Here is a 13,373-nt window from a genome sequence, read left to right as displayed (position 1 = left end):
GGGCCCGTCTGTCGATCAGAGGTGCAAGAAGTGAGAATCGGCGACCCTCGCCTGGCGCTTTAGGATCGAAATGCTCCGAAGGCCGACTGGAGTTTCGGGATCTCCGAAGCACTGCAGGAAGTATCTGTCAGTCAGAACTCCCAAAAATGAGAAAGTTACTCTGCCATTTGACAGTGGTCTGGCGCTGGGTAGCTACCCATATGCTGAACAAGACAAATACCGAGACCCGAGGATATCAGAGAACTTACCCCGTCGTCGCTTAGGGGCTCTGCTTCATTAAGGGACCTCTCTATCGGCCAACGCCCGGCACCGATCAGGAAACTGAACAGGGAATGTGCTCATTTGCCGTGGATTTCTGATGCAAAACAGGGTACCCATGGCATTGAACAGGATCTCAGTGAATTTGACATTAAAGAAGGAGCTTTGTGCCGGCCAGGGCCCCAATCAGCCGAACAGAGACAGAGCCACGACCCTCAATTTTATTCAAAGTGACTTCTTTTTTGAGTCACCAGGAGAAACCGTGAGGCAATGAGAGGCTCTGTGCTCAGGGGCCCCGACACCGGACAGTGTCTTCCACTATTCAGGACCCCATCTGTGAACAGGAATGGAGCTACGGTTTCATAACATCAGCCAGATGATTTTCTCCGGCGTAGCGTATGGGCCCTTGAGACATCGATGGGATCCATGTCACTGTCTGCTGAGCAGGGGAACACCACACTGGACAGGGACTACAATAACTGAACAAGAACATACCATGACCCTCGAATGTCAGTCCTGTGGTCACTCGGGGTCCTCCCTACAAAGGGTCTCCCATACAAAGACACGGATTTCTGTGACAAGCAAGGGGTTCCATGAAATGTAGAAAGACGTGGTTAGAGTCCAAGAATGTCTATTATGGAGCGTTCGGAGGTCTTTCAGATGACTTTGAGACCGGGATGTAATTCCTTCTCAGTAGGGTGGTCTTCAGTACCCCACCCCTCACCCAACTTGGCTACAACCCCCCCAACATTTGGAGAAGGAAATGGGCCAAATCCGATTAGAACCCCATTCGGCGGCGTATTTTGGGAACGGGCTGCATCATTTCGGGAGAGGGTTGCATCACTCATCATTCCTCAGCCCCCCCCCCCCCCACCCCCATCATCTCTTCCCTGCAACTCATGTTACGAAGCTATGCCCCTGCCTCGAGACAATAAGAGATTTCCTTTGTCGGCCAGAGGCTCCTGCATGGGCGTAAGAACAGGGGGGTCAGGGGGCCATGCCCCCTCCCACTTTTCCCACTTTTCAAGGTGGGGGGGGGGGCAGCAGTGTTAACCGGCCCCCCACTTTTCAGATTGAGGTTGTGTTTAGCTTACTTCTGCATCACATTTAAATATGCATGCCGGTTTACCTAGCTCACCAGCCATCTTCCTCAAATTTGCTTATTGGCCATCGCTTAGTGTCCCAGCCGCAGGCCGACGCCGAGTGGCTTACGGAGACTGCAACGCCAGACGTCCAGGCTGCTGTCGCTACGGCTTGCGAGCGCGTATGTTCAAAACCACATTACATAGCTTTTATCAGCATTCAACTCTGACTGAATCTTGAACATTTTAACACGAACATGGATGAGCAATGTTAATGCAAGCTTAGGACTCCACTTTACCCGTAATCTACGTTCAGGGATTCCTCAACATCTCTGAAGAAAACAGGAGAACACGGAACTGGAGCCTGTGTGACAATCAATGGACTAACTTTGACGATCAGGGATGTTCTTGCGTCAATGAGGGCTCCTGTACTGATCCGGGGCCAACGGCGCGGGTCAGAAGGCCTCCCGCGTGAGGGAGCGGAATAATGTGATATGATATATCCGTCCAATGGCCCCCGGATCGGCCAGGAGATCCCGCCCCGTGTCGCTAGAATGGACAGCCAGAAGACGCTTCGCAATGGGACGGCGTGGCCCTTCAGCTCTTGGCCGGAAACCGGTAATGTGCCCTTGGTGTTCTTCTCAAGGGGCACATTGCCCTGAAGGAATAAGGGACCTCATTATTGTTGAGTAAGAGTGGAAGTCTCATTGTTATTGAAGAGGGTAGGACGAAATCAATTTTAAGAAAACAAACAAGGTCATCCTATGTTTGCCTAAGAGCATCCAAATTTTTAGAACGGATTCCGTGAAAAGTTCGTCAAAAAGTTTAAATATGCCCGCCCGCAACCTCGAGAGCAAGGACAAAGCGATAGTCTGGGTGGCAGCTGCCGTAAAGTCGGACGGTGTCGGCCACTGCAAGTGCCACCAGACGGCGGGCGCCGTGTTAATCTGTCTTCTGGACGGATTAATAGTCACAAAAACACGAAAAATAGAGAATCTAGCTTTACTCCTTCAGTTCCACCACCATATTTCAGCACCACATCGCGGTGCTTTAAGGGGCAATCCGTTCTTATCTTCAGTATGGAAGTCGCACCCGTGAAATATGCGCCCAGACGGCTTTGTAGATGCAAGATTTGATGTCCTGAAGCGTTCAAAGGTATTTCTTCCAGAAGCGTCTTCATTTTCGTCCACCCGTTGGCAACAACTCAATATTAGCTGTTGAGCCGACGCTGCACGGCCTACGGAGACTGTAACGCCTGGCGTCGAGGTTTTTTAAAACTAATATTTGCGAGCACGCATGCCCAAATTATGTCACATAACTTTTATTACTAACTGATTGAAGGGTAATGTAGCTAAGTAATTAAGGGTAATGCAAGTAAAATGTAAGGTAAATGTTAAAGGTCGCTGATTTAAGGGAAATTAAGGGTAATGATTTAAGGGTAAAGGCAAGCGTTTAAGGGTAATTATTTCAGAACCGTTGTCATTTTTGTCCACCGGTGGACCATGACAAAAAGTTAACCACTGAGCTCCGCTCGTGGTTAAAGCTCCGTGGACTATGGAGACTGCAACGTCTGGTGCCGAGGTTCTTGCTGCTAAGATTTGGGAGCGCGCATGTTTAACCATGTTATATAAATTGTATCACTGATTGATTCTGACTGAATATTAAACATATCCTGACAAACATGGCTCGGCCAAGTTAATATCCATTGTTGACTTCTAGATCTACGCTCAAAATTTTCACCCTCAAATTTCAATCGAACACATCGATCTACAATCTACCTCCAAGATGCTCTCAATGTCTGTAAAAGGCAGATAAAACATGATGAAAAGCTTCTGTATTCTATCCGTTTAGAAAGAGTTCACTAAGCCAGTGCAAATTAAGGAGACCGGTGATTTATTTCATGCCGTCGTTAAACGCCTGATTTCCGCAGTTTATTGACCTTAACACGCGCTCAGGGGGGGGGGGGGGTCAAGCTGGCTCGCCCCTCGAAGGTTTTTCTAGAATGGTTTCCGAACGGCGCGGCGTAGCCGCGCCATGTTTTGCATGGCTATAAAAAAATTGAATAGCGGATCGTTTGGCATCAAAAACGTAATGTGCTTTGTAAGGTCGCTGACCTATGGCAGGTCAAAGTCAGCCCATGGTTTCGGCGAAGGCAACTTTTAGGGAATCGTTCAGTCTGATGCAACAACGGAGTGTTAGACAGAGCCATACATCTCTGAGATGATTTCTTAAGCAACACGAATATTGAATGAGCAAATGACGTTTATCTAGGGTCAGGTATAAAGGTCAGACCAAGGTCAAAACCAAGCTGTTTTTTATGACTTTAGGGTTTGCTGTTTGGGATAGTTTCTGGGGCTTATTTCGAATTTATTGATAGCAGGAACCACATTATAAATCTTCCATATATTTCTGAAAGGTCAGAATAAGTCATTGACCTAGGATGACTGAGGTCAACAATCTATTTTTAGAAACACACTACTTAGTGTAATCTTTCTCGCTTATTCAAATGCAAAACCCAGAGCAGTCTTGTATGATTTTGGTCACCATGGCCTTCAAAAGGTCAAACAAGGTCACTGACCTTATCTGAACATTGACCTTTTGCTTAGAAGCAGTTATCTAAGTTCTGGGGGCCCTTAGATACCAACCTAGAATTTGACCTTGTTTGACCTTATTTGACCCAAAAACCATAAGCTAGGAGCTTCAAACTTTGACCTAAGTGAGGTAACATACAGATCAACACATCCTGTGAATTTGGTGTCTCTAGCTCTCTTAGCTCCCGAGTCCTTAGGGGGAGGGCGAAATTGACCCCTCACCCGAGCGAAGGGTATCTAGCCGGCCACCCGGGCGCGTGTTAAAAATGTAAACAGAATGGATTTCACGGTACCTTCCGGTTTCTGTTCTTGTTACAACGTAAAAATAGCAGTGAAACGAAGAAAACCGTGACCTCTGTTAACAACTAAACCACATCCGGGGATATTTCTTGTTGCGGGGGGATCACCATGAACGGGGCCTCCGTCAACCCTGTGCTCCTCTTACCAAGGCTCTGGCTACCCCCTGCTTACACACAAAAGGAGATCGAGTTGTCTACGTTGAATGACGGGCAATTAAATGTCCGCTGGGCCAGTTCATACTTAAAGTAGGCAGCTTCCCGGCGGCATTCTTCTGGGATGGTGTGGTGTAAGGGAAGTTAGGTCGAAAGAATACACTGTTACAGGTGTCCAACACGTGTTTTGCATCCTGATTAATAGCAATGCGGATCCAGAAATGTGCAACAAGGCAGCCATGCCATCAGTTCGCGGTCAGTCATTCTGAGACAGACGGGCCAGGACAGTGGCCTCTGACGACGGACGGGAGTAAGCTCAGACGAGGAATATATGACAGAAGGGCCTTCATTCTGTGGCTTGGTTTTCAAGGGAGAGTCTCCAGTTCTATGGCTTTTGGCAGTCTCAAGCTTTCGAATTTGTTTCCGCCTAAAATGCCGTGACAAGTCTTATCTTTTGGAAAGCAGCCAGCGAAATGAAGGCGCATGCAAAATCTATTGTGCTGTGAGCTATCGATTCACTTTCAAAATTCTCACCAGCCTATGCTTAGGCCATATTTTGGCATTTACCCTGTGGGGACAGATGCCTTCTCAACCAACCAAAATGCTTACCCGCTCATAATGATGTCATGAATGTCAAGGTGACTTTTGAAATACTGCCCCTGAAAAACTCGCTCAGCGTTCGCGGCCGTGTAGCTCAAAAACGTGAGGGGCTTAGGTCTAAAGGAGGCGCGGTTATGAAGTCATTGTATTTGACTTCTAATGGCGTATAGGAGTTTGTGCGTTAGAACTTAGTGCATCACAAATGACGTCGTGCAGATGCTTGCCAGTGGATGTTTACGTGCACAAGTTTTTGTGTTAGAAATTTTTGTCGTGTAGAAGCCCTCTCGTGTAGAAGTACTTGTGTCAAAAGGGAGGCATGTCGTGGAATGCTAATAGTTCACAGTGGTTGCATCAGAAGTTCTGTCAAGGAACCTAATGCCACACCTGTATGACACTGGCAAAACGTAGTCGGGGAATCCGTTACTCAGGGTAGTGTTGGATGAGTCGCGTCATGTCGAAGTTGTCTTAGGCTGGTTTTCTGTTGATCTATGCCCGCGAATACAGTCGTAAGTCACTCAGCTATCAACTGCGCCGTCTGTCTACCAATTGTACTCTTTTGGCTGCATGTGTGTGCGCGTTTTGATGTGGGCGCGACGAATGTGTTTTGCATATCGTTGAAAATTTTAGCGATCGATGAAAGCCTTTTAAGTCTCACGGCATAACCAGACATAGCATGACAGCCACACTGAATAAACAGCCATGAATGCCACGCTGAGCGGTGTGGAAGTGCGTGTTCCGTGTTCCCCGTGTGCCGCAAAGCATTTGGCGTCTACCATCCATGGATCTCGGGGTGGCGCGATAATTTTTTTTCGAGATTTCGGGCAATACTGCCCGATCATGGAGATGGCCTTACAAGGGATCGCGTGCTATCTGCGCTCCTTGACTCACACTTTTGTCAATGCGACTGCCCCTTCCCTCCTCCACCAAATTATGTTGATCTCACCGCGCTGCAACTCCTGTTGGTGAACACGGCTTCGACCCGTGTCCGGCTTTTTCCACAATCCCCAAATTTGGTCTTTTCTTTATGAAGCCAATGGGTGAGACGAGCCGCAGTGACATTGCGATAAAGCAAGACAGTCTGCATGATCAGAGGGATTGCATGTAAATGCCTCACTCTTTTTCCATCACAACATATAAGGAATTGGGCTCTTTGCAGCAAAAAACCTGATGAACCTGCAGCCAGTGATTTCAAAGGCATTTCTCTCTAGAAAGCATGGCGGTCCGGCGATGAGGCCTGGCTCATTTAACTTAAAAATGCTATCATACTTCAAGTAGGCCCACTCGACTTTTGGCCTCGCTCGCGTTTCGTTCGGCGCTGATTTACTGGACGCCTTGTCCCGGATGACCTGAAGAGTAGCTTCTTCCGACAAGATGGAATTCTATGCGTCCACCTCTGATATAGACAGCCTTTTCAAAAAGGGGTTTTGACGTTAGTTTCCATGTCCTTCTTTCGGGCAACTCCATTCTCCATTATCATTTGACATACTATTTCAGCTGGCGATTGATGTTGGCTGCATCTTCGGCCAACAATATTTGGCCAATTGGCCAATATGTTTATTTATCAATGCCATTTATTTGGCATCTTATTTATTGGCCTATAACATTCAATACGTTTTGACGACGCCTAAACAGACCGGGCGCGTGCTAAACAGCTCCCGATGCTTCCCTACAACAGAATGAGGTGATAGTTCCAAATTTATTTTCAATCTCAACGTGCCTGAAAGACTTGAATACTGCCACTTTTGCGTCTTTTCTTTGCAGTCGTTATGCTCGGACTGTAGCACTGCAATAACTAACTCGGCATTGATCGGACTCTCCAGCGGCACATCAATGATCGGACGGGGTAATCTGACCTCCATCCTCGCTTTTCTCAAGAACGGCTGGGAATATTTTCAAAATCAAAATCGCAATCGATAACACGGTGGCGTACAGTCTCATAACACACAACAAACGTCAGTTTAAGTGTACATCAAGGACTGAGGTCGAGGCCGAATTCTTCAAATGTTACTCTGAGACATCTGACCGTTTCCACAACGCATTTCATTCAGCAGCGTATCTCATGGCATGAAACCATTGCGCTCTGGTCAAACACGGTACATAAGAAGGCACCCTGTGTTACACGTGCCACACCACACCCAGAGACAGTCACATGTCGTGCAAATGAGAGCTGACACCTTGGTCAATATTTCTGTTTCGGTCTATTTCCGTCATATTTATTCCGTCATTACTTACTTCCGTTAAATTTGAACTATCTTAACGTGAAGAGGTAGAGCTTAGCCGCAGTTGACGCGTCAGCAAGCATTGATACTTGTTCGTAAACCGCCTAAGATCAAGGTTAAATATATGACCTCAGTGGTGAATAAGTGGTTGGACTGTTTTTCGCATTGTTTTCGACGGTTTAGTCCTGCCGACAGCGCGACCTGATACCATTCAACCCTGTCACCAGTCACGTGGTCGCCGGTTGGTGTGTGAAACTGATAAACGGCTTCCGCCGCCCCGTCGCCGCGCCGACGCAGCAGACCTGAGCCCCGCCGTCGCAGGCCAGGGTCCACCTGGCACGGGCAACACGCGCTGCGATGCATTTCGAGCACTAACTCAGTCATTGTTATAGATAGTCTCTTGACGCTTGGGGCAGGAGTCCTTTCTACTCGTATCTAAGACATCTTTTTTATGTTTTCATGACTTTAAGTCTGAGGCCAAAAAGTGTTGGGTGTGCTTTTTTCCATATATTGCTATTCAACACACAAATATGTCAATGTGCGATATCGAAACAGCACAACTACAAGACATATGAATGCTAAGTTAATTTTATCACCTTCCCCATTCACAGATATAAAATGTGTTCTTTTATTCAGCTTTTTGTTAATATGTCTACGGTTATGCGCTTTCAAAAATCGGCAAACATAACGTCACTTTCCGACGTCACTCACGCTTGATTTATTATCACCATATAGCTGTTTTTTTTTGCGCGAGGCGTATAAGCTATCAATTGATAGCTAGTAAAAATTGGCAGCTATATATATATATATATATATATATATATATATATATATGCATATGTGTGTGTGTGTGTGTGTCTTTGGATTACTGCGACTATTGCAAAGTGAGCAGACTTTAACCTCTGTTCAATGCTGAGTTAAAGCATCACCACCGTTTGTTGGCCTTCAAACGGCCCTGTATACCTCAAGAGCAGCATGCTCGCGGTAGATATGGAGTCATATCGGGTAATTCAAAGAAGCATGCCGTAGTGTCCGACGCATATAGCTAAAAACGGTGTTTCTTGGAGGACGTTTGTGGGGTCTCGAGACGACCAGGGGGACGTTTTGGGCGTACCTGGGAGCTAGTGAGGCGTCGTGAAGGGTTCGTGAAGACTACCTGTTGAAACCCGATCGATTTGCTGCATCTGCACTATCAGGTGATCAGTAAATATGTTGAATCACGGACTGTTGCGGCATTATGAAACAGATAGAACATGAATCTCATGGCGTTGTCAAGTGATTAATATGTGGGTTAGGCTTCAAAGCAGCATGATGTTGTCAGATAGTTGAAATATGAGTCTGTGTCATCGGATGTATTGTTCCTGTTATTGCTGTGATAATAATAATTGTGTAAGCAAGTCCTTGGTCTTGAGCGCTCATATGTATTCATTCCATTTATTAGAAACTGGCTAACCAGTCCCTGACCTGAGCGTTGCAAGTGGGCTCTTCACCTTTCTATGGTGGCCGTGGAACTGGCAAAGACAGTGCCGGGCGGCATATCGCGCCCCGCACGATGCAGATTCGGCAGCGACTCATGCGTCAGTGAACCATGCGCGGCTGCCGACTCCTAGACACCGGCGGCATCACCGCGACACCAGATATGCCGGCGTCCACACCGTGGCGGTATTAGGTATCGCGCCCCAGGACACCCACCGCGGAATCTTGCACAACGACGGGTGAACCCTACGACACTTGTCCTACGAACGCCGGGCAGACCGGCGGTCCCGCCAATGCTTGATGTGAGCGCGGCGGAACCATCCGGACCAGCGGCGGCGCGGCGGCGGTCGCCATCAGCGGTGGGTCCACGCTCTACAGGCTTTCCGAACGGATCGGACACATCGGATACTTGTCCGTACACATCGGATACGACTACAGCCGACCCCGCGGGGTTGTGGGGAGCCAGGTACACAGGAGACGGCGGCCTCACCACCGCGTGGCGTGAGCGCGGCGGACCGTCTGCGCAGACAGCGGTCGTGGAGGTCGGCGGCAGAGATCTCTCCATGCGGGCAAGCCATTAACGGTGAAATACAACAGACGGATGCTTCAGGACCGCTGACATATCATTATACCTCGTAAGGTCCTTTGAAATCGGTTCAAGCTTTAGTTTTGCTTCTATGATCTTACAAAAAGTCCTCGCCGCATGCGTTGCATGGGCTCTGTTAACACGCGCCCGGGCGGCCGGCTAGGTACCCTTCACTCGGGTAGGGGGTGAGTTTGACCCCACTGAGATCTCGGGAACTAAGAAAACTAGAGACACCAAATTTACAGAGTGTGTTGACCTGTACGTGAACTCACTTAGGTCAAAGTTTTGGGCTCCTAGATTATGACCTTCAGGTAAAAAAGGTCGAACAAGGTCAAGTTTCAGATTGGTCTCCAAAGTGCCCCCAGAACGTAGACAACCGTTTCTAGGCAAAAAGTCACAGTCTCATTGAAGGTCAATGACCTTGTTTGGTCTTTTGAAGGTCAAGGTGACCAAAGTCATACAAGATTGCTTTGAGTTGTGTAGTTGACTAAGCGACAAAGATTGCGCTAGGCAGTATATTCCTAAAACAAAAGGTTGACCTAGGTCATTTCAGGTCAATGAACTATTCTGACCTCTAAGAAGTTCATGGAAGCTGTATAATGCGGTTCCTGCCATCAATGAACTCGAAATGAGCACCAGAAACTGTCCCATGCAGCTAACCCTAGAGTAATAGAACAGGCTAGTTTTGACCTTGGTGTGACCTTAAAACCTGACCTTAGGTCAATTCAATTTGCTTATTTAATTGTTGTGTTGACTAAGAAGTTACATGGCACATCCGAATTTTTGATGTCAAACGATCCGCTATTCAATTGTCTACAGCTATACCAAAATTGGCACGGCTACGCCACACCGTCCGGAAACCATTCTAGAACAACCTTCGGCGGGGGGGGGGGTCAAGTTGACCCCCCACCCGAGCGTGTGTTAAGCGAGTCTACATCTACTGACTATTTTCTAGTTTATTGCCTACAACAATTTGGCAACCGGCTTTACGTACCAGCAAGCGAACAAGTCCACTCAGTTGTCAGAACTAGTCCTGTATATGTGTGGGCAGCCGGCATTCAGCGCACTCGACCAATGTACATTGCTGGTTGGCAGTACTATCATTTTCCTGGAGTTTAAGTGGCATCAATGTATGGGCTGAAGAAATGCCTTAAAAGGGCTCATATTCAACTCTGATATACTGACTCATTTGTAATGCTTCACCTCTCCCTCATGTTGCATACCTACCATGGTTCAGTTCTCCATTGGCATGTCCGCTTTACACCAAGCGAATACATTTGATTTACTACAAACACGACCCAGACTTGGCACGGGGAATATACAAGGGTGGGCTCTCCACGAACTGTACTGACTACAAAACCCTGAGCGATAAGCTCACTTTCAGCATGACGAGTTCTCTATACATCAAACTTGACATTTCAAACGTGGTCCAGATTTTCACATCTTACCCTATGTGTTAGCGTCCACTCTTGCATCGTGTGCGATAAGCTGTGATGAGTCGAGCGTTTGCAAAATGTCTTATTATCGTGCCCAACTTTTGTGTGACTAGTTCGTGCACCTCTGCCAAGGTTACCCTCTACTCGATGCACACGTCAAACATCTGATCAGGTGATAAGAGAGCTGCAAGCCTGAGGAGTGTGGCAGGACACAAGCGCAGCACGGGATAGAAGACAGACATACAGTAGTTCAAAAATCACAATTTTTGTATTCCGACACAGGTAGAACTGCTCCAACTAAAAATGCATGACACAAGTAGCATGGTTCCATCTAAAAACGGACCCGGTCGCGAGCCCCAACTGCGTCATGTTTTGTGGTTTCTATGTCGTCTAGTGACAAAGAAAAGAAACCGGAGCACTTTGATCTCAATTAACGATCCCAACTCCCATGTGGCCACCTGCCTCAACACAGGATAAGGACCAGTGACCAACCAGGCTCGCGCGCTGCCTAGTAATACTGATGGTGTTTGTATGGAAACATTGATATCTCACCCATCCGCATGATGTGCCGGGCATATTAGACTCGCAGAGGTCATGAGACAGCAGTTCGCAACTCAGAGATCCAACACCAGACGTCTAGATAGTGATCCAACCGTGAAGTTAGTAGCAACAACCGATTGTGCTCAGGCCTGACCTGTCTCCACACAGCGGTCCAGCTATCACAGCGCCCGTGTCTACGGCTGCGCGGCCTGCGCCACCGGCTCCTTCAGGCCGAAGTATGACTGCGGCAGCTGGAAGTACTCGCTGATCAGCTCGTCGATCCAGTAGACGAAGCGCTGCGGGTCGGCGTACACGCCCGGGATGCCCTTCTCACCGCAGCCGATGCCCCAGGCCACGATGCCACCGTGCACGTAGCGTTCCGGGGTCTGCGGGGTCGCGGCAGGCCAGCGGAGAGCCGCCGTCACCGGTGCACGTGTCGGCCACTGTGCCTGCCTTGGCGTCCTCCTGGGCCACCTTCGGCGCGCCCTCGGTGGTGGCGACGGCGAGCGGCTCCGGCGCACCGGCGCACGTGAAGGAGTCGTCCAGAACGAAGCGGGTGCCGAGTCGCGTCGTACGCAGCTGGGTCTGGCAGTAGTCATGGCCGACCCGCTGCAGCTCCACCTGCTTCAGCACTGTCTGGTACTGGCCGCTGTCGAAGCGGTCTTTGCCCCAGCCGGTGGCGACGCAGTCGGCGCCCGTGTAGTTGACGGCCGGGTCGGGCAGGCAGAGCGTGTCGATGTGCTCTTGCAGTTGCACTGGCTCCGCCAAGAAGAGCAGCGCGATGTCGTTGTGCAGGTTGCGGCCGTTGAAGTCGACGTGTGTTTCCACTTCCGCCACGGCCACGTCCACATGCGGGAAGAACTCGGTCGTGTGCTGCGTGTCCCACTCACCGAGCCGGACGCGCAGGGAGGTCGACTCCTGTTCGTATACGCAGTGGGCGGCTGTCATAACCACTTGCGGGTGCACCAGCGCGCCGCCGCACACGAACAGGTTCTTCTCCTGGCCGCCCACCTCCTCCACGCGCAGCACAGCCGCCATCCAGGGGAACTCGCCGAACTGCGACTCGCCTTCGGCAAAGCCCACGATGCGTGCGTTGACGCCGAACTCGTTACGCCGGCCGCAGCGGGGCACATACTCCGGCTCCTTGATCTCCGGCTTGGCCATGGGGTCGCGACAGCATACGTCGATGAAATTGCCGCACTCTGAGTGCGTCAGCGGCGCCGTGTCGTTCTCCAGCTGGTTGTTGCCGAAGCGGATGTCGATGAGGCCCGCGCCGTCGGTGACGATCTCCTCCTCGCGGCAAAGGTAGTACGGCACGCAGACGTACTGTGAGTCCTGACAGCGCTCTGGCTCGCCCTGGTTGGCGCCCAGCCCCAGCGCAGCTAGCAGCTCGGCGTCGGTCAGTTCGGCAGTCGGCGCGGCCTCCGCGGCCTGGGGGACAGGGGTGGCCTCCGCGGTCTGGGGGACGGGCGCGGCCTCCGCGGCCGGGGGGACAGGAGCGGCCTCCGCGGTTTGGGGGACGGGCGCGGCCTCCGCGGTTTGGGGGACGGGCGCGGCCTCCGCGGTTTGGGGGACGGGCGCGGCCTCCGCGGCCGGGGGGACAGGGGCGGCCTCCTCGGCCGGGGGGACAGGGACGACCTCCGCGGCCGGGGCATCCGGCGCGGCCCCCCCGATCAGCGCAGAGAGAAGCTCGGCGTCGGTCATCTGAGCAACGTCGGTCTGCTGGTGGGAGGAGGCGGTCGCCTGACCGGAGGCCTGGTCCGTGGCCGTCGAGTGCTGAGGTGGCGGTAGAGCCAGCGCCACCGCCAGCAGCAGCGTTCCGATGACAAGGCGCATCACTGCCGATCCCAAGACCTGGTAAGTTGCAGCAGAACAGAAGACAAGTTCCCAGCACGACTACTTTCGGCAGCGAGTTCCTTTCAGCGCATTTTTGTCCTCCAAACAGAAGTACATTTTTGCACCGGACTACCTGGTGCGATAGTTCACCGCCTGTTTATAATGTAAAGTCAAAAATTTTCATGTAGGTAAATCACGAAAAAGTTATAACTCATTTGGCGTAAGTCTTCAAAATGTTGTTTAGGGACTGCTGGCGCAAACTGCATGTTAGTTGACAGATCAAGATTGGACCGATCT

At 50.2% G+C, this 13,373-nt stretch overlaps 1 pseudogene; it reads right to left on the bottom strand.

Annotated features, from left to right (window-relative positions):
* Window positions 1-10,945: 10,945 nt before the first annotated feature.
* LOC119103128 (phenoloxidase-activating factor 2-like) lies at window positions 10,946-13,076 on the bottom strand (annotated as a pseudogene).
* Between the last annotated feature and the right edge of the window lie 297 nt (window positions 13,077-13,373).

This window comes from Pollicipes pollicipes, unplaced genomic scaffold, assembly GCF_011947565.3.
Source record: "Pollicipes pollicipes isolate AB1234 unplaced genomic scaffold, Ppol_2.1 Scaffold_5724;HRSCAF=6776_pilon_pilon_pilon, whole genome shotgun sequence".
Taxonomy (NCBI): Eukaryota; Metazoa; Arthropoda; class Thecostraca; order Pollicipedomorpha; family Pollicipedidae; genus Pollicipes; species Pollicipes pollicipes.
The sequence above is the reverse complement of the archived record's forward strand: the minus strand, read 5'-3'. Positions and strand labels throughout refer to the sequence as shown.